At 36.7% G+C, this 22,628-nt stretch overlaps 1 protein-coding gene and 1 long non-coding RNA gene across 3 annotated transcripts in view; one reads left to right on the plus strand and one right to left on the minus strand.

Moving 5' to 3' along the window:
* Positions 1–7,554, minus strand: part of LOC129413382 (transmembrane protein 132C) — a 326,965-nt gene extending 319,411 nt beyond the window's left edge. Inside the window, exon 1 of the mRNA XM_055167095.2 lies at positions 7,496–7,554. The gene's annotated coding sequence lies outside the window, so the exon portion shown is untranslated. The remainder of the gene's footprint in view (positions 1–7,495) is intronic.
* Positions 7,555–12,707: 5,153 nt separating this feature from the next.
* LOC129451429 (uncharacterized) lies at positions 12,708–17,274 on the plus strand. Of its 2 annotated transcripts, none has more exons than XR_008646764.2 (5): positions 12,708–13,012; positions 13,662–13,710; positions 13,796–13,928; positions 14,034–14,129; positions 16,160–17,274. It is a non-coding gene; the product is annotated as an uncharacterized lncRNA (long non-coding RNA). The 2 variants fall into 2 exon arrangements; XR_012369635.1 differs by having other exon boundaries at positions 13,665–13,710.
* The last annotated feature ends 5,354 nt before the right edge of the window (positions 17,275–22,628 follow it).

Here is a 22,628-nt window from a genome sequence, read left to right on the forward strand (position 1 = left end):
TAAATAGCGTGCGGCGGGAACGGTGAGAATAGCTGTTTTAACGTAAAGTTGCCTTGACTTCATTAGTGCACAAAATGAATAATGCTCTGATGTGTAAGTGAGATAGCTGTGCGGTATAATAAGAAAAGAGCTGGAAAACACCTCTTGTGTTTTATGCTGGGTTATTTTCGACCCACCATTGTGTCAAAGGGGGACAAACCCAGCCGTTGGGATGAATTAACCTAGAACATTTGGTTGGAAAAAACCCAGTTTAGGTTAAATTTAAACCTAACCTGTTGGGTTCGTCCCTATTTTTATTGTATTATACAGGACCTTAGTGGTCCCACATCCTCGTCAGAGGACCTATGACAAAGTTGACAGTTTAATTGTGCGTTCATACATTTCAGAGCTAATGCATATCATCTGTATGAAAATGAGTCTTACATTAGTTTGTCTATACACTTTTTATGTTTATCAATCTCCTGCAGAGAATTCCTCGAATTGCAATTTAAAGTCAACAACGTGCGCTTCAAACTATTTCAAAACCCTTTAGATAGCTAAGAGGAAAAAAAACAAATAAATATGCATTCGCTTGAACGGTAATAGGATTTAAAATGGATTTTGCAGAGAACAAACACAGGATATGGATTAAATTTGGCCTGTTTTACATTGTGCTATTATTTCATTTTGCGAAAGGCAAATACACAAAAGCATGTGCACACAGGGGGCCAAGCCATAGCAAAGCTTTACCATTGTAACGCACATTTGCACACACACACAGGGACACAAACAGTACAGTATATCCTGCTGAGAATGCTGCAAGTCAAAGATTAAGTTCTCCTCCATCATTTCGTCATCCTCCAATCAAATTTCCAAACTGTCTGAAGACAATTATAAATCTGTAATTCCCTATTGAGCTCATTCGATTTCTCCCAGAGCCCCCTGACTGATATTCAATCTACCTGATATCCTCCACTCCTGTTTTTACAAGTTCACTTGGTCCACCTAATATGCAATTCTGTCTTCATATGTGAGCTATTACGTATGAACTCACAGGTCAAAGTGCATGCGATTGTGGTTTCGGATCGGCTGGTAAACTCATCAGGCTGTTACTGGTGTGGGAATGCTGCTGGAGATCAGAAGAGAGGGTGCTTTTTGAGCACAGGACTGATGGATGAGTCTGTCAGCCAGGACAGGAATATGAAGTTTAACATGTTACCTAACCAGGCGTGACACGACAGCTTATCAGTGGCAAACCATTTGTCCGTCCACATTTAACCTTGACACAATTACAAGCAATGTTAAAGATATTTGGTGTATAATGTACAGTTATGGGGATCCCAGACTAATGAGATTTCAATGTGGGCGGGGCTACACACAGCGCAACACAGGAGAAATAAAAAAATTAAGCAATTGAACGCTTGTTGCAGTTTATCACAAAATCTGAGATTTAAAATTGTGAATTGAATTGTAAAATAAAAACTGTACTGCACTGAACTTTGTGAGCATGCATTTTCCAAGGTTGAGAAATCAAGCCTTGGGTCTGCCAAGCAAATCCTGTGTAGTATGATCCAAAAGATGGGGAAATGTGTTTCAGCAAGGCTTGCCAAAGATATATAGTTATAACATATGCACACAGGCACACCAGAGGCCATGCCTCTGCATCTAGAGTTACGTTTTCCTGTAGATGTCGGTCTCAAAACAATCCACGAGACCCCTTTCAGACATCTGCTGAAGATATTAACTCTATTCCATTACTACACAACTCTTTTGTTTTGCATGTCAAGATGTTTTTGACATTTAAATTTGCAGTCTGGATCCAATTTTAAACCGCACTGAGAAAGCTGAGAGGTGAAGTTGGTCATGATAGACATTTTTGTTGCGTGCTTAAAGGAACACACCACCGTTTTTTAATATTTTACTATGTTCTTACCTCAACTTAGACAAATTAATATATACCTATCTTTATTCAATGCGTGCACTTAATCTTTGTACAGCGCGTCATGAATGTGTTAGCATTTAGCCTAGCCCCATTCATTCCCCAGGATCCAAACAGGGATGAATTTAGAAGCCACCAAACACTTCCATGTTTTCCCTATTTAAAGACTGTTACACGAGTAAGTTTGGCGGCACAAATAAAATGTGGTGATTTTTTAAGCGGATAAAAAATATGAACTATATTGAATGGTGGAAGAACATTTATAATAATATGTACGTAACTTATTTTTTTTTATTTTTTGCTTTTTTTATCACTCAAATTTGGTTGGGTGTTCACGTTTTTCTGTTTTGTCCGAAACAGCACATTTTATATCTTACTACACAGGGACTTTAAGTCCTTTGGCAGTAAAAACTTGGAGGGAAACTGTAGTCTTCTTGAAGTTCTTAGATTTGGATATTATTTTGCAGCATCTGCAATATTCATCTTTTAAAAAGTTATTTGCTTTGGCTGAATATTCTTGATGCTAACTTTTGTAATATATTTGTTTGTAAAAAGTAAAGTTGTGGACAGTTTCATCTTTTCTGCAAAGTCAGTGCATTTTTCCCTTGACATATTTAAAACACTTTTACAAAAATAAATAAATATATAATAATAATTATTAGTGCTGGGCAAAGATTAATCGCGATTAATCGCATACAAAATAAAAGTGATTTTTTGCGTGATGTATGTGCGTGTATTGTGTGTAATTATTATGTATATTTAACCACACACACATTCATATATTCATTTCAGAATTGTTTTATTTATATATCATTTTTTTTTATTTATATTTAATATAGATTATATAAAAATATAAATAAATATATATAAACATGTAAATGTTTCTTAAATACATACATGAATGTGTGTGTATATATTTATACATAATAATTTGACACAGCACACACTCATATATTATACCAATAATCACTTTTATTTTGTATGCGATTAATCGCGATTAATCTTTGGCCAGCACTTATAATAATAACAAATAAAAGTTACTTTAAGTATATCTTTAGCTGTTTTTTCTTATTTCTAGATCTTATCTAAGCTAATAAACTTTTCCCAAGCAAAACCTGTACAATAAAACGTATTCAGTAAGTTTAGTAGACAGTTTTATCTGTTCTGCGGAGTCAGTGCATCTCTTTACTGGCACATGAATCATATAGTAGAGAATTTAGGGTCCTATAAGTCAAGGGTTATGTCCTTCACTTTTATTCATTCTTCACTCTCATTTTCTCTTCAGCCATGAGGGTCTCGGTCATCAGTCAAAGACCTGCTGTCTGTATCTGATCTATTACGGGCCCAATAATATGTAGACCTAAATCAGACTGTGCCCTCATACACACTTGCACCAGGTATAGACAGATAACCGTGGCCCATTTGGAGCCCCATTTCAGCTATATTTCCTTATCGTCCCCTGCCAGTGGCATGCTTTTGTTTGTCCATGGGAGAGAAGCAAAGGTGACCTTCCGAGATCTAATGCAGGATATTCACACACCTCGGAGAACAGAAAGGGTACAGTTTACAAACTGTACCAGCGGAATAGAACTTTCAATACTGACTGAAATGCTAAAAACAGTATGCTTCTATTCATGTTTGGTTGTTGAATGCTTGAAAATAGCCTGGCTCCCATTGATTATTTGCATTATTTTAATAAAAAATATTGCAAAATGACGGCATTTCCAGTAACCGATGTTATGCGAGTAAAACATAATTTTGTTCTCTCGCGATAAGTTAATCTAAAAACACGAGAGAGGAGTTGAAGACGGAGTCGTCAAGCCGTGATACTTTAATGCCATACATCCGCGCCAGCTCAAGTCGGACAAAATTTCTAACCGGTATGCATTGCTTCAAGCAAGCTGCCGATCAGTCTGTGCAGCGCCGCATGAAGTCGAACACACATACAACAAACAACATGGCGACCAATGTGTTCAACTTCATATCGCAATGTATGGCCCTGTCCCAAATGGCACACTCCAGACTAAAGGGCCATTCACATTATAACGATAACTATAACGTTAACTATAACTATATAAGTGTCCACATTATCACGATAATTTTATGCTAATGCACTCGCGCAAATATTTGCCTTTAATGACATTAACTTTTATTGGATATTTCTTGTAATAAAAACTTTTGCAATTGTTTACATGTCACTGAATAAGTAAATATGCTGTTCTTGTTGCATTTACACGGTGGGTAACCAGCAGATGTCCTCAACACCCTGGTTTTCACGTAAGTCTAAACAGTGAATCTAGTTTGTGTAAACTAAAAAGTTAATACCTTTTGGCATAGTCAGTGTGGTAGGAAAAAAGCATTACGTGGAACAGAAACTGCATCAGCGCTGGATACCTGAGGTAATTTTATGTTATAGACCTCTGCATTGAGCTTTTCCACTGTTATTTGAAGTGCGCGTGCACTTGAAGTTCAAATAGATTTGATTGGCTGTCACAGTTTATCGTTCATCAGGTGGAAAAAAATTGCTCAAAAAGCCAACAATATCCTTCGTTGTATCTTTATCGTTATGGTGTGAACTCCGCTTTTGTCTTTAATATAAAACTACATTTTTTATAGTTATCGTTATAATGTGAACGACCCTTTATGGACTTCCTTCGAGTCCACACTTTGATGACATCATGTAGTGCAGACCTTAGGGACCCTTGAAACGAGTCCACGAGGGCGCATCGGAGACGATTTTGGGACAGACTCGAGCGTCACGCCGAAAATAGGAAGAGAACTCCTGTGAACTCCTCCTTTCCATCATCTGATTGGTCTGATTGCTCTTTCACATGGACTTCTGGGTTGGTAAAGTGCGTGAAGCCTGCTGCAGTGTGGGCTTCGCCGAAGACCGCATCAAGGGTGCAAAGGGGGCGCTGATGAACACACTTCGAAGTAAAAATGACAGATGGGACACCTTACGGACTTGTAGACTAAAGGGCTCGTTATAGTTGTGCGTAGGTCCGCGTCAGTTTTCATTTATACTTTTGCGTCGTCTTCCGCGTCGACGTGCAAACACATGCACAGACCGCTGGTAGGCAGTATCCACGTGTGTAACCACAGTAGCAGCGCGACCGTCAAAGAAGAAGAAGCTTGGCAAGTTAACCCACAAACGAAGAAGAAACAGCAACTTGTTGTGTATGATTTGAGAAGACCAGCAATGATAAAAGTAAATAAACAGTGACTCTTGTTGCAGTTTGAGTAAAATCACTCCTCAACTTGGCTCATCTTTGTTTTCACCATCGCAAATGAAAATACCTATGACGCAGTTTATCAATCACAGCGCTTGCGGTCCGCGTAGAACTGACGCACTGTTAAAATTTTTGCGAGGTGCACATCAGGCTACGCAGAGCTACGCACAGGCTACGGATAGCCTACACACAGGCTACGGAAAGCCTATGGCATAGAACTTACGCACAACTATAAATCGCCCTTAAGCAAGCACAAGCAATTTAAGGCCACGAGATCGAAAGTGCAGCATTTGGGACAGGGCCCAAACTGACAGGCAGCTGACATCAAAATACAACGAGAGCGATTCGAAAGCAAACAGATCAGTGGAGTCTCGAATCGCTCATGACGTATTTTTATGCAATGCGCTTGTTGGTTCTTACGATGCCGCTTAAAACCTCTTTTGTTTTGTCATCCAACCAAACATACCACAGCATATTTAAAGAATGATGTGACTTTTACACATGTTTTCATTGCAGTTTTGCAATATATACCTCTTTCGAATTATTAGAAAAGAATCATCTCACCCAAACGTAAAATATATGGGATTGCAAAATTGACAGGTTTCCATTGGGCACATTTTCAATTTGCTGTATCAACTTCTGCAATATGAGGGGTAACTTTTGAAAACTATTTAGACTTTATTATTTAAAACTTTAGCCAGGAATACACAGACAGGGTGCATTAAAACAATCAAAAAGAGCTCAAAAATAGAGTACAACACTTCGGACTAAAATTAAAATTTGGGCATTTTTAAGTCGGTTCATTGTACAGTACAGTACTGTAGTTCTTCAGGTACTTTACACTTTTGAAGAGCCCATCCTAAAATAACCTGACTGAAGAATTCAAATCTCTTCCTTACACTCTATTACTTTGACTGGCAGGTGGGTCATTCTGACGGCGATAATGGAAAATGCTGGTGCGCCCTTCCTCTCTCTTTCTATCTCTCTTTCCCTTTCTGTCATTCATTTTTATTTTAGAAATGAAAGAGGTCTAGACGCGCTTACAGCATGCTTTCACTTCTTATGACGTATTGGTGGTGAATGCCTGAAGTTTCCTATTCAACAAAATACATTTTGCCTGCACCCAACAAACTGATCAATCAGTATTACACTTCCTGTTCAATCGCCCGCTTTTCTCCGTGTTTATGTCCCTTAATAGTTCCTTCAATGACAGCTCTCAGTTTAAAGCTGAGCGTTGTATTTATTGCTTCACTCCATTGTGAGAGTTAAAGGTGAACTTTGCCGCTTTTCAGGTCCAAATCTATTTTGTTCAGGTTTATGCCAATATCAGCGAAAGTGAAATTGATTGTTTGTTTCCTTCACAGTGAGTGAGAGAGTTTTTTAAAAGGATTATTTAACAAAGTTTTATTCAATATTCTCGGCGAACATCGAGGCTCAACAACGCTCCGTTCATGGGGGCTTTGCTTTTTGTATCTGTACGTTCTGCCATTTGTACCGTATGAGGGTGAATGTGCGTCTGCATCGGAGGTTACAATGGATGATCGCTCTGGAAAATGAGGGATAGAGAAAGAGATTGTGCCTCTAATAATCACCCAGATGAAAAATCATTTTCTGTATCTGGGAACAAAAGCAATAACAGATCCGTCACCATGGTTACGACAGCCCTCTTTAAAGAGGAAACATGAGACCTCGGTCTCATAAACACCTCTTTTCTGCACTGTCTCTTTCGCGCTTTACCTCTCTCGCTCTTCCTTCCTTTCTTTGTCTGATGAAGGAGGCTGGCCGGAGCCCAGCAGGTCTAAATGATGGTCTAATGGATGTGAGCTTTAAGCTCGGTAATCACAGCTTCTGCATGGCCACATCTATCACCGCGGCAACAATATAACTTCTCATATGTCCTGCTTTCCTCACACTATGGGTGTCTGAGTGTGTGAAAAAGTAGTGTGTGTACTGGACAGTTTAATGGAAGGACCAGCATCAGCAGACAGGGTTTTTTTTTTGATGGAGACATTTTGATTGAAGTCAAGGGCTTGAGGCTAAAAAGGCGATGAATTTAACAAACATGACATGTTTTCTGTAATACGAAGGGGTCATACTGAGGAATCTGATATTCATTAATCTTTCAAGAGTTTAAAGGATTGCAATGTGAAAACTTAAAATCTCATCTCCTGACAACAAGGACTGGAAGATTAAATAAAATATATATTATTTAAACCAAGCTGTAAAATCGTCCAAACACTCATCACCAAAACTAATCAATGACTTGTACACAGGGGTCCTGTTGCAATAAAGATGGAAACAATTTTTTAAAAATTGTGTTGTATAGCTAATGTTGTATAGTACTTACCACCAGTCTTGGTCCTGAGACAGGTCTTAGAAACTTTTTTTGATGGTCTTGTTCTGCAACTAGTCAAAAAAAAAAAGGATTTAGATTTGATTTCAAGAGCGGTCAAGACCACAACTGTGGGAATATCACTTATTTATTGCTGCATATTAATGTGATTGAATTCAATGCTTTCTGCTTTAAATGCAATCAAGAACTTATTTCTTATTTGAATAATTTTGTTACTTTGGTGCCAGGCCAGAAAAAAACAGGAGATTGTGTCAAAAATGTCAACAAAATTAAAAAAAACAAATGCCCATTCAATTCAAAATGATTGCAAAAAGTACCTGTATGAGTTTTTGTTTCTTTATATTTTAAAATAAATATGATAATATATCACATAAGCAAGATATCTGTTTTCACCAATATAAACATTAAAAACGTGTATAGTTTTTATAGAAAGTTTAATAAATAAGAAGTTAATATTAACAGAGGTTTTAGAGCAAAACAAAAAACCTATAACCTTACAATTTCAGCAATGAAAGATTAAAAAGCACATCACTTTGTGTATTTGGTATGATACAATGTGTTCGCATGGTTATTGGTTTAAAAAATGCATTAGTTTCCACATTGCGTACAATATTGTAGCTCTTCATAGTCCCGTCCTTCTGTAATGTGTTGATTTGTACAAAGCTCATCGTTCTGAGAAACCGTGGTGTGAACAGATGTGAGCCGACTGGCCAGCTATGCAGTGTGTTATGAATGGCCGAATACCTCAATTGCGTAAAAGGAAATGTGACGCCCCTTACCATATTTAAACAATATGCTCCCAAGGCAATAGTGAAAGCGACTCTACACTGCTTAAAACTTGCGTTCGAATAGTCGGTATAATTTTTAAAAAATATTAAAACATTGACTACTTACAGGGTGTCAATCAGAAGAACCAGAGTGTACTGTAGTTGCAAAGTTGGAATTGATCCACTTTTTAGACGAACCCTTTGTGTATATCCAACCTTGTACTTCCCAATGTTCAGAAAGCAGTCAAATGTACAGCACACAATCGAACATTTGGGCCTTACTGTTCTTGAACAGTGTTGTAAATAAAACCTAACCACTGGTTTCTTAATGTTTCGTCTATTGGAAGGCCAAACAAAGTAGTTTGCCTTTCGCAACAAAAAACACAGCTTCTCCATGACATAGCGGCGGCAACAATACTACATTGCGAATGAAAGTTACACCCTCTATCTTATATATACAAAATAATATACATTATGGTGGTGTTATGCAAATGTTTTGTCAGTATGACGAAAGGGGTGTGTTCAAATAAGCCGTTTTAGGAAGGTGTGGATGAGGCATCACTTTTAAAAAGAAGATCTCTTTGAATTTGAAACTTTAATTTTTGCAACTTTACAGATCTTTTAACACTCTAAAAACAAAGGAAAACATGAAATCGGGCCATATGAATCCTTTAACTCCTTTTTGTATGTTTGATCAAAGAAACCAAGGAACATCCTAAAAATCACATCTGCAGTTACTGTACTTTTAATTTTTATTTATGATTTTTTTAGAAGGTTATGTGGATCTTTGAATTTATAGAGTGCTGGTCTGGTCGAGTTCTTGATATTATCTCGGTTTGTCACAACAAACTCTGATTTTGGTCTGATCTTGGTCTCGGTTTAGGCAGTTGTGACCTCAACAAAAATGTGTTTTGATTGGAATTACTGGAACACACACAAAAAAAATTTAACTTAAAAAAGTAAGTTACCTGGTTACCTTAAAGGTATAGCGAGGATTTTCTTTTTCCGGGTGGATCATCAAGACCAGGGGTGTCCAATCCTGCTCCTGGCGATCGACTATCCTGCAGAGTTCAGGTCCAACTCTAATCAAACACACCTGCCTTCAATTTTCAAATAATCTTGAAGTCCTTGATTAGCTGCTTCAGGTGTATTTGATTTGGGTTGGAGCTGAACTTTGCAGGACAGTCGATCGCCAGGAGCAGGATTGGACACCCCTGATCAAGACTATTGGTCATCCTAGTTGTCAATCATTCTGGTGATATGTTTACGTAAGGCCGTCGTAGGTGCTCATCCCTAGGTCTGCTTTCTGCACATGCGCACTTTCAGGTGTATATTTGTGTTGGGCTCGGTTTCAGCCATTTATTGAAGCTCGCGTTCTCACCGTTTTTTTTTTAAGTCTGAGGGTCGCAAGAGAAAAAGTGTCTACGGATTGTATGACAAGAAGAGAAAGGCCTCTGAAGAAAGAAACAAGACCAGATTGTTTTGGGGATAATATTTCACACTCTGGCGTATACTAAAATCACAGATTGGGCTTCCCACTGATGCCTCAGTCGCAAGTTTTCTACTCGACAGGTAAAGTTTGAAATTCATTTAAAATCACTGCTAGTAAAAGTTGATGTAAGGTATGATTAGTGATGCTAGCCCTGGCACAAGTCACGAACTGCGCAGACACGGTAAACATCTCAATGTATGCAGACAGCAACTTGTAAACAGAGCGTGCATGAGGAAAAACTAGGCTCGTGCATGCTCTCTCGTGCACACGTTTAATAGGCGTTCCCTCCCGGGAGCAGGTAGAGTATTGCGCAATTGCATTTTTTTTTAAAGTGGAGAGGGCGGTTCTTTTCTAAAATTTGTGAAAATCTTCCGCTATACCTTTAAGATTGCAAGTTAATTCAAGTAAAAAATATAAGTTAACTTGAAAAAAATTGGTAAAAATTGTTGTGTTACAATTTTAAGGTAACCAGGTAACTTACTTTTTTAAGTTGAACCATTTGTATATATAGTAGTGTGTATATTGAGAAACTAAGGGTGTTTTCACATATAGTTCATTTTAAAAGAACCAAACCCAGTTCACTTAAAGTGAACCAGAAAAGGAACTAGCCGAATGTGACCTCAGTCCTTTTGGTGTTCACAATACACTAGTGGACCCAGTTCTTTTTTTGGTCCTCTTCAGAACTCAAGTGATCTCAGACCCTTTCTTGTTTACATCACAACTTCATAAGAACTCAGATCCCAGCTTTCTGTGCAGCAGCTGATTTTGATACAATGTCAAAACGACACGTAAAGTGGACCGGGACCTCATTGATTTCACATATCAAAAAGAAATCGAACCACAAAAGAACCCAAAAGCGAACCGTACTCAGACCACCTCTGGATGTGGTCTGAGTTCGGTTCGCTTTTGGGTCCTTTTAGGGGGGTCCGAGAGCACTTGGTTTGTTCACATATACACCTTGAACTGCTCTGAGAGCGTTTGGAGGGCTCAAACGAACTAGGTGTGAAAACACCCTAATTCTATCCTGATCTAACAGGAATTTATACTGTCAGTATTTTACAAGTGGCTAATTTGCATATAAAGTAAATCGCATAAGCTTATTAGAAATAAAGCATGAATAAATCCCTAAACCCAAAGTAACTGAGGTGAAAGCAGATCATACTAAAACATATAAATGAGATCGTATGAATAAATATGAATTATAGCCACTTTGCCATGGAATTATGTTGGCTTGTCTGGACTGGACTGCATTTATATAGCGCTTTCAACAGACCCATGGCCATCCAAAGCGCTTTACAAGTTACCTCACATTCACTCATTCACTCACACATTCATACACCGACGGCGGTGTCCGCCATGCAAGGCGCCATCCAGCTCGTCGGGGCAGCTGAGGTTAGGTGTCTTGCTCAAGGACACCTCGACACTTGGTCAGGTGGAGCCAGGGATTGAACCACCAACCTCCTGGTTTGTAGACAACCTACATGAACCACTGAGCCACTGCCGACCCAATGTCATGGTGAATAAGGATGAAATTGGAGAGATGCTAAAAAACGTTTAATGTAGTAGTCTGTCAAATCTTGTGCTGTTCTTGAGTGTGTGTGTAACACCTGAAACTACATATCCATCTGAAACATGTCATGATTGAGCAAATTTGACACAAGAAACGATCATGATTTTTTTTTTAAACAGATAAAGATATGGCACTTTAAATAATGATGGCCCTCTCTTGACTTTTTGTTAACTTAATGTGTTGACCTATCAAGTCAACATGTTTCTAAGAAGCTTATCTTAAAGGTTCCCCTCCTGCTAAATGAGGTGACTTTGATGTCCCTTTTAATCTGTAAATTAATTAGTACTTCAGTCAAGAGCTATTTGCTTCTTCTACCAAATCTTCTCGCTTCACAGAAGATACAAGAGTGAATAAAGAAAGAAAGAAAGCCCTCGTTGAACCTTGTGATGTGGTGTAAAACCGAATGCTTTTGGGAAAATGGGCCCTGTCAAAGCATGCGTTCATTCATGAAATCTTGTTTTCTGTTGTGGTGCATTCCTGCATTCCTTATCTCTGATCTATAATTCCCATGCTGCCTGGTCTGTTTGTCACCGAAAGCCATAAACTGCTTTCTAACTTTGTTGAGCTCCTCTCTTACTTTTTATTACCTTGGGTAGAACACAGTGCACTGACTCGCGAAGAACAACTACTGTTGTTGTGACAAGCATTTCTCTGTAGACCCGTGTTTATGCTTAATATATTGCTTCAGAGACTCACTATGTAAGATGCCAATAAGTTATGAGATGAATATGAGTTTGCGAAGCAATTTTTCCTTGCGAAGCAATTTTTCCCTTGCAGAACTCTTGAAATATTTTTGTTTTTGCTTTGTCGCTTTGTTTTATAATATTACTAAACCTGGCATGAACACGTATTCTCCAATGTCTTCGGGAGAGCAAAAAACTCATAAAACATAAAAAGGAATATAAAAACCAAAAAGGTACGAGAGAGAGAGATGACAGTTTGATGTGACACACTTGATTGTTAAGGACTGAGCTCTTCCCCCCTGGTGTGTTTGTCAAGCTGTCTCGGGTTTGGCCTGATGCTGTAGAAATAATTAAACTCAGACGCACATCAGACCAGGATTATTTTCCCCAGCTAGCAGACAGGTGTGAACACAAAAGAGCGGAAAGATGTGGATCGTGGTGAAGGTTAACACCATGTGGAATTCACTCAGCTGAATTTACTCTCATTATAAAGTTTAGCAGAGACACCCTCCCCTCATTTTAAAGGAGATAATAATTTCATTTTAAACAGCAACACCTCACTTTGGAAATGAGTACACACACACATGTTGGCATATGTGGTTTACAGGGACAATTCCATAGACACAATGCATTTTATAAAAAAAAATTATGTAAAAATATGGTGACATTTTATGTATCATGGGATGGCACAATAAGCATACACTGTAAAATGTAATAGCTGAGCTTACTAAAAAGATTAAGTAAACTTAACTTATTTAATTAAGTTTGTTAACCTTACTTAGTTTAACTAAGTAATCCCAACTTTTTTCTATGCAAACTCAAGTCAACTTGATTAAACTTAACAGATTAATTTAGCTCAACTTAAAATTTCAAGTATTTTCAAAAAGGATGACTGCACAGTAGGTGGCAGTAATGCTCCCAAGGAGTAAGTGGTGGCTTAACTGAGTGGTTAACTGAAGAAGACGACAACAGCACATGGTCGGATAAGAGCATGAGGAGGTAAGTTTGTGCTTATATATTATTTTTATTTTTTAATTGCTACGTTTTTATCGCAATATTACAATCACAGTTTGTAAACAGTAATATTTTGTCGGTAATAATAAAACTGATGCATGCTATTTGATCACAATTAGCAATCCAACAACTGCTAATCATGTATGTTTAAAGATAAACATTTTCGTTCAAGAGACATAAGTAACTAATATGCAGAGGTAGATTGAGTAAAAATGTAATTATATAAAAAGTTAGTTAAAGTTAAGCCTTATAGTAATAACTGCTTGAGTAAAAGTATGCAATGGAAAAACTGCTTAAGTAGTGAGTTTATAATTCGTGTTGGTGTGGTTTATAATAATAAACTACATGAAAATGCTTAGAACTGCTTATAAAAGGTAAAATAGCACATTTAAAGTAGGTGCTTTCAAAATTGTTTCTCAAGTCAATGTAATGCAGTAAGCATGTTTCTACCCACCTCTGGAGAAAAAACATTAATAACTTCATACCTTAAAATGCCAAGTTATGTTAAATAAGAGATGTGCTGTATAAAAAGTTTTAAGTTTATAGAGTGAATGCGTAAAATGTTGTTTTTACAATTGCTTCTTAGTATCTATCAATCAATATACTATGTTAATTGTATATTATTATTATTTAGCAGGAGCTTGTTTCTTTGAAGAGAACGCATACCCTTCATGGAAAGTCAGGTAATTAACACACATTTTATTTAGGGCATGTCAAAACTTTTTAAATCTTGATATGATGTTCTTTTGTTATCCTTCTTTCATATAGTAACGTTACTGTGGAGTACAACCAAGTCGCAAGCAAAAACCTCAAGCAAGAATTGTTCTCATCCCTTGCTAAACATTGTTTTTGAAGATTTTGAATGAAAGAAAAGTTTAAAAGCTCTCTTGAGTATCTAATAGTAAGTATTTTTGTTTGTTTGTTTTAAATAGTTTAAGTCCATTTGCTAACTTTTAAGTAATCTGTTCTCACTGTTGATCTCAATGTTTTATGTATTATTTGTCAGAACATCACTGATGACAGTGCTCGGTGGACGGTAGTTCTCTGTGGTCTTGCTATCCTTCTTGCAGAAGACACTACAGACTTCCTGAAAACAAACATGGTTAGTATTCTTCTCGTTTAATCAATATGAGATGTCCTAATTTTTGTGTTAGCATTTAATTAGCATTATTAAAGAAATAATGTGTAAATAGAAGATAATTAAAGGCACCAAGGCACATCCTTTTGTCCCACAATTCTATGCGTGAGCATGCTCAGGATTGGTCGAGCCTGGTTGAGTTCGATAAAATAAAATGGTGGGCAAGAAAGCAACTGAGCACACATTTAGTGTAAATAAAGTAATATTTTCAGTTTTGGTTGCATTTCTAGCGAGATATTTGTATTGTAGTTTTGAACTCTTTCCCCGCCATTGAGTTATTCCGTCAATTAAGAGAATCAATAACTTCTGATAAATGCTGTGAATAAATTAAAACATAATTTATTTGCCAGGTAAAGGTTTTATGCCAATTACATAACCAATTCAAAAATTATAAAGAAAGCAAAACATCAAATATTCAAAGATCAGTCTGAGATGTATACCTGACAGTAGCGAAATAATCAACATGACACTATGGGTTTTGGTTTATCGCATTATGAGTGAACAAAGCTTAATACAGGTGTTAAAGGAATAGTCTACTCATTTTCAATATTAAAATATGTTATTACCTTAACTAAGAATTGTTGATACATCCCTCTGTCATCTGTGTGCGTGCACGTAAGCGCTGGAGCGCGCTGCGACGCTAAGCATTTAGCTTAGCCCCATTCATTCAGTGGTACCATTTAGAGATAAAGTTAGAAGTGACCAAACACATCAACGTTTTTCCTATTTAAGACGAGTAGTTATACAAGCAAGTTTGGTGGTACAAAATAAAACGTAGCGCTTTTCTAAGCGGATTTAAAAGAGGAACTATATTGTATGGCGTAATAGCACTTTTGGGAGTACTTCGACTCGCCTGAAAGTCCGCTCCCTTTCTCCCTCTCATAATGGGAGAGGGAGGGTGTTACTGCGCCGAGTCGAAGTACTCCCAAAAGTGCTATTACGCCATAAAATATAGTTCCTCTTTTAAATCCGCTTAGAAAAGCGCTACGTTTTATTTTGTACCACCAAACATGTTCGTATAACTACTCGTCTTAAATAGGAAAAACGTTGATGTGTTTGGTCACTTCTAACTTTATCTCTAAATGGCACCACTGAATGAATGGGGCCAAGCCAAATGCCATCGAAACGTCGCAGCATGCTCCAGCACTTACGTGCACGCACACAGATGATAGAGGGATGTATCAACCATTCTTAGTTAAGGTAATAACATATTTTAATGTTGAAAATGAGTAGACTATTCCTTTAACAGTGTGCAAACCGTTTTGAGCTGTCCACTTTCGACTACATTCAGATGTATTCAAAACAGATTAGAACCGCTTAAACACGCTGTAACCCGTATGCTGGAAATAAATTTGACAGGTACAGTTTAATAATACACAAAATTAAATCAAATGTCTTTTAATAACATATGATGTTATAGTTACAAATGATTAAACCAAATAGTGTGTTTGTGACATTTGAACGTCTTGTCTTAAAACTACTTGAAAATAAACAGGTTTTCCTGTTAAAAATCAGGTTAAAAATAAGCTAATAAAATAGTTCAAATAAATATTTAATGTTGCTTACCTTATGAGTAAAATAGCCACATAATAAGTGGGATAATGCACAGACAGCAGGTTGTTATCATGAAATAAGCCCCTTCAGTTTGATACAAGACCCTCTGCTTGACACAGAGTCCTGATCACACTGTTGGGGATTATTTCTGGAAAAACAACCTGCTGCCTATACAATATACCTTACCTATAGAAGAGTTTTCTAACAAGATATTATTAATTAAATATGTTCCAAGGATGTTTTTGCACCACCAGGAAAGAAGCTTCTGCTGAAAGGTCCAAATTATTATTGGCAATTCCAACCGAAGCACTGTTACAAATTTAAGTGTCACTTCAAAAACTAGTTACATCACCTTGAACAGTTTACATTTTTAAATGACACATCCACTTTGCATTTGTATTATGAGAATGTATATTAATATTGCGTTTCTATCTTATTAGGACTGTGATGGTGACCCACCTCAACTATCAATAGGAATTCTCAGTCTGGTGCCGGAGGACAGACACATTTCTCCACATGGTTTACAGCAATTATTTGGTAGGGTGTCACAGCCATGGATGGACTTGAGAAAGTATCACATGCCATGTGTTTAGTTTTTGGACTGATCGTTGTTTTAAATATGGAGTACCTCTTCACAGTTTATTTTGAGTTGATTCACAGGGTTTTTCTTTCCTTGGGACACAAATCACTAAAGTCAAAACTGCCATCACTACAAAACATACTAATGAGAAGTAGTGTGTTTTGTGTGAAACAAGTCTGTTACTGTAGATCTGTTGCATTTTGGGGTTTTTATTTTTCGTCAACCTGGATACAAGTTCCAGAAAAACTCAACTTTAATTGCTGCAAAACTTTGATGTTTTAGTTAAGCTGTATTTTGCGTGTTTCTGATGGCAGAAACAAGATTGTTACTGTAGGTCTGTTGATGCAATTTGTGATTTTTTATCAGTCACATGACAACCTGGATACAAAACCAAAACTGCAGTCACTAAAAAAAAACTAGTTTTGAATTTGTTTGTCAAGGTGTGTTCATTGTGTTTGTAATAACAGAAACAAGACTGTCTTAGGTCTATTGTTGCATTTTGGGTATCCAGATTGATGGGTGACTGAACACAAACCCCTTTCTTGTGTGTGTGTGTGTGTGTGTGTGCGCGTGCGTGTGACAAAAATGTTTTACTTTGTACACTGTTAACAAGTTTAAAATAAATGTTTTAACCTCATTTTGTTGCTTTTTGGCTTTACTCATTTTTGTTAGTTCAGCTTACTTACAAATGTAAGGCAATCAGTTTCCTTATATTTACAAGTAAAGTGAACAATAAAAAGAAGTTATCTCAACTAATGATTTTAAGTAAAGAGTACTTAACTTTACTTGATTAATAAGTTTAGTCTACTTGTACTGTTAAGTTTTGACAACTTAAAATCAATACTCTACCTTACTTGATGAATAAGTTCAGGCTACAAATAATATAAAGTTTTGCCAACTTAAAAGCAATACACTAACTTACTTAAAATTATGAGGCAATCAGTTTCCTCACTTTTTTAAGTAAACTCAACTTATTACATTTTACAGTGTAATTATTTTAAGATAAATCTAATAAAATGCAATGCCTGCGTCCCGGCATCTGTGTAAAGATGGATTTGTGTATGAAAGGGGACCATGAGCACTCAGGAACAGATGCTGTGAATGTGTGTTTAGAGCTGTTGAGAGACGACAAAACAAACCCCCAAACAGATGATCCTGCAATAACATAAATCTAATATCTCATTACAATACTTGCTAGACCACAGGAACTGGGAACTTGTATATAAGAGAGAGAGACAGAGAGAGAGAGAGAGAGAGCACATGTAATCTAAACAGCAGGCACATAATAAGATTATTTGAATAAAGCTAATTATTATATGACATTGGTAGCATTGTCAATCATTCACTAAACCTGCTTGGTATATGAACTCATTTCATTTCATTACACCCAAAAATGTAGGATTTTGAAAATAACTTAATTTATCATCGGAAGCGGACTGTGAACTTCATGATTGTTGGAACAAAATTAGCATCGATCTACATAAGATAATTACCAAGTCCACCAGTCGAAGACATTTTAATGGCATACCTATTATAATGTGATTAAAAGCTTATTACAAGTGACATTTATGGTACTTCAAAATCAGGAGGTTTTTAATGAAATATCACACAAAATGTAAACACCATTTGGCTATGCCTGTCCACTTACTGCAAATAATATTTAGCCTTAGATACCCAGGTGAAAAAGTAGTACACTTCCATAGTGTACTTAAAGGTGCAATTTGTAAGATATGTGCAGTAAAATATCCAAAAACCACTAGGCCAGTGTTATATATTTTGTCCAACTGATTACTATCAATATCTGTAATGTTTTCAACTACTTGTAAATCGTGAGAAAATTGCCATTCAAAACATTGACACGAGGCAGTGCAGTCTCCTGTCAATGATGTTAATATCTACGTGACCCTTTGTTACCGCCTTTACTGACGTTTTGTACAAATCGGGGCTATGCGCTTGTTTATAGACTAAGATTACTCTTTACCAGTCTGTCGCTGGTTGTGTCAGCAAAGACAGCTCCCGTAAGCATACGAACCAATCAAACGACCCGAGAAGAGTTTGGAACAAGATGAGAAAAAGAATGAGGATCAATATCGGTGTTGCATTATCTGGATAAAGAGAGCTTCACGACAACATTTAAAGTCGCAATAAAATTGAAATGAAAAACTATATATATATTTTTAATATTGTGGGATTATTAACAAATGACTTATCTGTGAGCTTCATTATTTTTTAAAAATTCCTGTGTGCTCATAATCTTTAATCAAAAATGTAAATCTCCTCCCCTCCTCAAAACGATCTCTCTTCACTTCCGGTCAAAAGTATGGCAGGTGGGCGGGGTCCGGTGTCATGAGCAATTCGGTCCCCCCGAGCAATTCCGTCTCCCCTAGGACCCCCGCGTGATTCCATTGGCTGGAAAAATTCCTCATGGGTAGTTTTCTTAGCGCCTTATTACAATTCCTACAAAATCGCGTTATGATTAATGTAGTTAACCTTATTAAAATTACAATTGATGTCTTTTAAATGATGTTTCATATAGTAGTATATAAATGAGGATAGGTGGGAGATCTACACATTGCTTGTGTCATATTATTTAGATATTATATTCTGTACCATTTCCACTTTTTACTGTCTAACGTTACTATACAATTACTTACTCATTAATTACTTATACAAAACATGATTACTACATAGTTGAATCACACATTTAAATTATTATAACCCATGATTACTACACTTTTACTATTAAAAAAATATATTCCGTAAGGTATGTAAATTTTTAATTTGTAAAAATAAAAGTATGGTTTTTGTAAAGCAGATGATGACACAAAAGTACTGACGTGTCTGCAACATGAATATTAGTTTATTGGTTAACTTTTATTTAAAAAAATGTTTATGCTTCTATTTTGTACAACGTAATTAGCTTGCTAGACCGCTTACGCAGACGAGATATCGCAATCACACATTTTTGAGCAGGCATTAGTGTTAGGTACCAATCGGGGTCCTAGGGGAGAGCGAATTGCCCGGGGGGACCGAATTGCTCATGACACCTGGGCTGCGTCCGAAACCGCATACTGTATAGTAGGTACTGAATTAGATGAAGTACCTACTTACTTGGCATTAAAACAGTAGGTTCTGTATAGTATGAATCCTGGTAGTATGAATGAGATTCGGACGTACTACATCCGCCATGTTGCTACATCACGTGACATACGTCGTCATCACGTCATGTCATTTCAGCGCAAAAACAGCAGCGTGCCTCTTCTTCTTCGTTGGATAACTCCTCGTCTGGGGCATCATGGGATAGTGAAGCGTCCATCGTATGCACACTGCAAAATCTAACCGCAAGTAGTAGGTCATCCGGGTACTTTTCGCATACTGTTTTTTGAATACTATGTATTCGGACATACTACTCGCCTCGCCTACTGCTTTTCGCGTACTATATAGTATGTAGTAGGCGGTTTCGGACGCAGCACGGGAGAGGATCGCAGCGATTAGCAATTAGCAACACGACCCAACTTCAAACGATCCAATCAGATCTCGATGGACAAATTCAAATCCAGCCCTGCCTTATTTCATCTCAAAAGCCGTTTCATTCGGATATACGTCACCACGGGGAAAATAAGGCAATCGCTACTTCCGTTTCATGGCGACTTTAACTAACGTTAGACAGTGATGCTGATCTTGCCTGCATTTTACCCGACGGGTAAGTTGTTTTGATTCATAACTCTTCAAAAATCGTATGCTATTATATCGATCACAACATTAGTGTGTAGATTGTAATCAGTGCATCTTCCCGTGGACGATATAATGCACATCAAGAAGTATTGTACAGCAATAAGATACTTACTAATAGAGTTTGGTACTGTGTACAGTCTATAATAATTTTACATCATAACCTCACAATAAGATTTGTACTGTCAATACATTCATTATGTGAAAAATCATTTTAGATTGTAAGTTTGAACACTTATTCTGTGCTGGGTTAACACACCATCAAATTTGGACTCATACTGTAACATTTATGACTGACAATTTCGTTTTGAACATCAAATATAACCTTACTTAATCAAACACAACATTTATAAGACTTGATTACCTTATCGTGATTTCTCGTTCGCGTCTGACTAATGGCCATCAGCGGTTGAGTTTAAGACTACAAATCCCATATTTTCACGCTGCTTCAAAGCGTCAGTAATCTACGTCATTTGTTGTTATTGTCGTTTTGGCACCATCTAGAGGCGAATTCTACGTATTCCACCTTTAAAGTGCTGTATTTTCGCACACTAATTTTATAAAATTCATCTTTAGTACTTCTTAAGATTTTCTTAAGATCATCTAAGTGTACTTCACTGTGCTATTTTGAGACACCATAAATATGAACTAAAATGTGCTAAAATGTATTTAAAAATGTATTTGGGTGCCACTTGCAGTAAACTTGAACCCATCTTTGTATGAAAGTTGAGTTCAAGTTTAATACAAGTGTTAACTAAATACATTTTAATACAGAGATAGTAGAGGTGCATTTTAGTTCATATTCATGGTGTCTCTAAATAGCACAGTGAAGATAATCTTAAGAACATTTTAAGAAGTACTAAAGATTAATTTTTAGTATATGAAGTACAAAATTAGTGCGCGAAAATAAAGCACTTTAAGTACACTATGGAAGTGTACTACTTTTCACCTGGGTAACATTGTCAATGTAGTTTAGAAATTAAATTGCTATGTAATTTTCAAATTGTAAACATGTTATAAAATCACAGAAGATTGTAATATTTTGGACGTATTTGAATACAAACAGACAAATAAAGCATTACTAATTAATAATTTAGCTTATATGTTGATGTAAAAGGTTTCAATGTAAAGTGTATGTAAGTTTATTTTATAAAACATCTGATCTAGGATTTTTTTTAGCATGAAGCAATTGGAGATAATTCGACGTGTAAATTTATATAAAACTGTTATTTTGCTGCCATCTAGTGTCACAGTGCCAGAAAGCACCTCTAATAGCTAAGAAATCACAACAGTTTTTTTATTAGCTCATCTGTTTTTACAGAAATCTTTACACTGTGTATAAAGCCAAAGGGAGACAACATGTTCTGCTGGGAAAACGTAGGAATTCTATGTGTTTTCTCTAAGGATTCAGGAGGGATCTTTACAATAGATGTAATGTTATAGCTGAGTGGTGACCTCTGGGATTTCTGAGGTAAGGCTAATGGCCTGCCCATTATAGTTTAATCTCAAATTAAATTTCAGTATTTCAAAGAAATAAAAGTGAAAGAGACATGATTGTCATTTTACCCATCCACTATGGTGGATGACCCGTGAGTCATAAACACACGCATTCCACACACAGACACAAATATTGGGCAACAATCACTGTATATATCAAAATACTTCAGTTACTTCCTGCCAGCTGTGGAAATCAAACCAACAACCTATGTGTTACAAATAAGTCTGACTCTTTAACCACCATAGGCCATGACGCTTGGACAACACAAGTCTGTGTCACTTTTAACTCCAAGTCTGACCTTTCTAGAAGATTTATTTATAGGCTTGTTGAAGCCATGTCTTTGTGGTATATAATGCACACTTATTTTTTCCTATGAACTCAACATTCAAATTTCAGAATGATATTACACAGTTTTACACCATCTTGCTGTTAACGTTTCTTTAGTCATTTCGGCATTCGTACAGCCTGCACCACTGTAGAAAATCCACCAAGGGTCCATTATAATTTTGTGTAGGACCTACATTGCATCTATTTATAGGCTACTTCTGCATCATTTTTCGAGTCAACGTGCACTTCAACACATAGATTGCTAGGGAATGTCTACACCAGGCATGTCATGGGGTATACATAGTATCAAGGACACTCTATTACCCATAACTTCCAGAGTGATGTGGTAATAGGGTTTTTCTTTATTTGTGCTATTTTAAGAAGTTACAGCTTAAGGGAGCACGATCTGACTTGTTGCTAACGAAAATAAAATAAACAATGACAGACAGAGTGAGTGAGCTGTGAAATCACATCATGACCCAATTATGAGTGCACTGCTTTGACCTCACATCGTGACCTCACGTGTTATGAGTGCATACCATAAACTCAACATTTTGAATTAAAAGTGAGCTTGCATATTACTCACAATGAGAATCTCACAGTAAGAGGTGATGTCTCTCACTACGTGATCTCATGTGTTTACTGGGGTTGCACCTTTTTGAGATGACTACGTTTAGTTGGGTTAGGTAATAGTAAATATATTTAGCTTAGAAAATATCTTAAATGAATCACCAATCATTATTACATGTTCGGTCTACACTGAAAAAAAAGA

Source organism: Misgurnus anguillicaudatus, chromosome 5 (assembly GCF_027580225.2).
Source record: "Misgurnus anguillicaudatus chromosome 5, ASM2758022v2, whole genome shotgun sequence".
Lineage (NCBI taxonomy): Eukaryota > Metazoa > Chordata > Actinopteri > Cypriniformes > Cobitidae > Misgurnus > Misgurnus anguillicaudatus.